Below are 4,231 nucleotides of genomic sequence, written 5' to 3'. Positions count from 1 at the left end.
ATAAAACTACGCCAATGCTGTGATGCCAGGGCATCAGCCAGGCTGGGCTGTGCTTCCTAATTTAGCGAGGTTTGGCCTCGCAGAGGCTGAATTCCTCCTTCCAATCGCAGCACCTCACCCAGTCCCAGTGGGATGCCCATGCCAAATAGGTCAGGGCATGGAGGGCAGCTTCCCAGGGACGTCGTAGGGCTGGGAGCATGGGGTGGTGGGGATGGCTGTGGTGATGGGATGGAGGACCTGTGGGGAGAGGGGCTGTGGGTGGGGAGGATGAGCTGTTCTGATGTGGGGAGGCTGCAGCTGAGCAGCTCCCTCCTCTCCCACTCAGTACATGCTGTCCCTTCCCCTCGCCTTTATTTGCTCTGGAGGCTGCTGAGAGCTGTTCTGGCATTTGCCAGAAGAGATCACTGGTTCTTCACTTCCGGAGGGGTGGTTTGGGGCGGAGGGGCAGGAGGTGGAAAAGTACTGGTGAATCTGGCCATCTCCTCCCTTGCGGCCATCCCCTGGCTTGTAAAGGCTCCTCCTGGGCTTCTCCCAAGGGGCTTGTTTGCTTTGGAAGATGCTCTGACGTTCAGTGATGCTCGCTGAGAAGAAACACAGCAGTGCCCAGCCTGGAGGAGAGGGCAGTGCATGTACATGGAAGAAGAACTCAACCTCAGACCAAGGCTATCTCAGATCATTTCCCCAAGTCCCAAAAAACCCTGAATTTCAAAGTCTGGCCATGCAGTAAGCTGGGGTCAGAGAATTACATGCTTGCTAGGAGCCAGCAGACAGTCAGAGCTGCCAGTGTTGTGTTTGGAGGGAGAAGGAGCACCAAAGAGTCTGAGCAAACAAGCTCTGCAGAGCTGACTCACACTGGAGATGGGAAAACAAGTTTATTTGAAAAACAACATCCTCCTGGAGGCAGAGCCTGTGCACAGAGGACATTGCAGAGTCTGTTTTGCAAAGGCATGGTCTTTCCCAAATGCCTGGTGGCCAAAAGTCCTGAAATAACGGCTCAGGAGCCCTGTGCACAGAGCTGCTCTGTCGAAGAGCCTGGCCCATGGTGCAAGGCACCTTCTGGACCTACCACGGGCCTGCTGCCCGAGAGGATGCTCTTTGGAGCTGGCAGCTGGGCCATGCCATGAACTCAGCATCCGTCCTCCAGTCAGAGGGGCTTGGGAGGATCCCTGCGAGGGTCCCTGCATTGGGAATGGCTGGCACCACTCTGCAAGACCCCCATGGAGGGCAGAGGGCAGCATGAGGGGCAGAGCAATGGGGTGTAGCAGGCAGTCATTTTGGAAAGAGGAGAACAGGACTGGGAAAGAGATTTTAGCAAGCAGGGACTTAATTCCCTTCTGTGTCCTAAAGGAATCAGTGGAATCCAGCACTTTGCAAGATGCTGGAAACCAGCAGGTTGGGGACACAGAGAAGGCTGCTGAACATAGTCACCACCCCTCCTCGGGCCTGCCCTCCTGACTGCTGCGGGTGGAGAAGACAGCCTGATACCCACGGGCTGCAGGACGCATGGCCTGCACTGCCTTTCTAATGCTTGACCCCACTTTTATCCTAAGTTCATCCGGGAACTTCAGCTCCCAGTCACTGTGTAAACAGTCTTGTGGCTCCCGTAAGCCCCTCTCAATGGTTTTTGTTTCTAGCATAGCCCAGGCTGTCCCCAGCACTGGCCGCTCGTTGCATTTTGTAGACGCATCCCTAACGAGAGAGCCACGGGGTGTAGAGAGGTCTGACACTGATCCTCAGCACCTCCACTGATTCAAAGCAGGCTACTCTGGCAAACTCTTGTCGACCCTTCCCACAATCCTGTAGCACCATCATAAGTTTCTTCTGCTGGGGAAAATACCCCACGGTGATACATGGAGGAGAGTCTGTGTTGCTGGGTTTTGTTGGTCCCTCTTGTCTCCTCCTGCCCAGCCTGGAGACCTTAGTGGGCTGGGAGAGGACAAGGACCAGGCGGGTGCAGCATCTGGAGGAGGCTCCATGGATGGTGGAGCGTGGCTCATATGGTGCTGGCCCAGGCCAGGGTTGCATAAGCCCTCTGGGATGCCACGTTAGAGTGGGGAGGAGTCTCCGCCTGGCCACTTTGACAGCTCCTCCCTAAGGCCACGGGGATGACCCCAGCTGCTTCCAATCCTAACCGAGGCGAAGGGTCTCACTGCCCCATCCTATCGCCCTCAGTGGAAAGTAGGAGTGGGTAATCATTGGGCAAGTCTCCTCCTGTATCTCGGTTCCCATCTGCACTCCAGCCCGGCCATGCTACAGGCAGCTAGGCCAAGCAGTGGGTTCTCCTGCCCCCACCTTCCATCTACTCTTTGCTCTTCCAAGGCTCTGCAGGGTCCGACACGTCCCAGCACCTCATACTGACTGTAAAAGCAGGACTGGTTCAGAAAAAGCTTCTGCCTACAAACCTTACTGTGGGCCATAGTTTAGAAGGTGCACATGGGTGACCAAGTGTGGCCACCAGAGACACAAGATGAGGGCTGTGACCCCTCTGTCTGGCCCTGACCTCCCTATGCGAGCAAGACCCTTTACTCAGCCAGCCACTCTCGAGCTAAAATTTGACTTGAAATCATAGTTGTTTGTGTGAGTCCCCATCAAGCTCCCTGATGAACAGATCCCTGCACTTCTGGGCTGTGTTTCCAGGGGTACCGGCTCTCCCACCCGTGCTGCAGCTACACGGGGTCCCAGGGGAGCAGGTCAGGAGCAGAGGACTGAGCAGAAGCCAGCCTGGCTCCTGCCACACGCACAGTCCCCTTGCATGTAGCGTGCAGGCTCAGAGAGCCAAGCTGGGTGTAGGTGAAGATGAAATTCCCTTTAGCTCATGCACAGACTTACACACTCCAAGTCAAACACAGGAAAAAAACCCCAAACTACCTACCACCTCTGTCCACGCAGTCACTAAAGGTGTGTCCTCACCACAACGCTGCATTAGCCCATTCCCCTTGCAGGGAGCGGAGCAGCTCTGAATGCTCTTATAAATGCTCCAGATCTTACAGGGCTGATGGATAGAAGGGCAAGAGCCCAAACGCCGCTGTGGTTGTGCGCTGGCCTGAAGATGTCACAGCTTGTCTAAGTTGTAAATTGCACCCAAAATGGGAAACAATTAAACTAGTCCCAAGAAGAGTGCCTGGATGAGACCTGGGCTGCAAGCAGCGCTTCATCGATGAGCCCTTTGCAGACCTCAGCTGGCAGGACAGGCCATAGAGCGTTTGTCCTGCCTGAGCCTTGGCTTTTGTGAGGACTGGACATGGAGCAGTGCCAAAAGCAGCACGGACACTTCTGTGCCAGGTGCAAGCGGGTCCCCCTGGCTCCCGGGGGACCCGGCGAGCTGATCTCGCCCAGCTCCACAAAAGAGGGAGAGATGAAACCCTCCGCTAAATATTCTGCAAAAATGCAAACCGTCTCCTAAGCGTTCCCTGGCCTCGCCCTGCCACAGCCGCTCCAGCGATAACAGCCCCGACATCCCTCCACCGGAGGACCCAGAAGGGGTTTCCATGGGAGCCGACATTCCTCTGGGGCTGAGTCACGGAAGAGCAGAGGGTTGTGGAAGGAGGGGCTTGGAAAAAAGTCTGAAAAGTTTATTTCTCCTCTTCCCCCTCCCGACACCGCCCGCATCCCAGGTCCTGCCTATGTGGCAGACAATAGCTGGGCTTCAGCTGCTGCGCAGGACGCAACGGCCTTTCATTGCCACTTCAAAACGCGCCTCATCGACCCTAACCAGCGGCTGCGATTTAATTCCGTCCTTTTGGAGGGTTACTGAGTTTTGGGGCTGTTTCAAGCCGGTGGTAACTGAGGGCTCGGAGTACTGGTGACTTTCCTGGTGCTCCCAATTTCACTCCAACTTGAAATTGCTGCCTTTTGGGTTTGGGTGGGAATTCATCCCCAATCCTGCTCAGTTCCCTTTTCCTGGCTGGCTGCAACGGAGTGGAGCTTTTTTAGAGAAGGGACACAAAGAGCAGAGTTAGGCTGCCACGCACGTCACCGGGACCAGGACGGGAAGGACAGTGGCTGACTTTAAAGGAAACTCAGCTCTTCTGCGTGGACCTAAAATTGTGCCTGACTCAGCCCAAGGTCTTAAAACTTGAAAAACCAAAACAAAAACAGAGATTTGTTCCTCCTCTCCTGCAATCTCCATCTCTAACAGCTGATCAGCTGTACTTAAGCAATCCAGGGCAGCGGGACTTGAAATGGTTTCAAAGTCTGCTTGGAACAAAAAGCCGAGTGTCTTTTTTTTTTT

The 4,231-nt window shown here is 55.0% G+C and overlaps 1 protein-coding gene across 1 annotated transcript in view; it reads right to left on the bottom strand.

Annotated features, from left to right (window-relative positions):
* Positions 1-4,231, bottom strand: part of SPARC (secreted protein, acidic, cysteine-rich (osteonectin)) — a 9,505-nt gene that overhangs the window by 4,628 nt on the left and 646 nt on the right. The window lies entirely within an intron of this gene.

Source organism: Buceros rhinoceros, unplaced genomic scaffold (genome assembly GCF_000710305.1).
Source record: "Buceros rhinoceros silvestris isolate BGI_N320 unplaced genomic scaffold, ASM71030v1 scaffold29631, whole genome shotgun sequence".
Taxonomy (NCBI): Eukaryota; Metazoa; Chordata; class Aves; order Bucerotiformes; family Bucerotidae; genus Buceros; species Buceros rhinoceros.
Note: the sequence above shows the minus strand (reverse complement) of the source record. Positions and strands in the feature narration are given on the sequence as shown.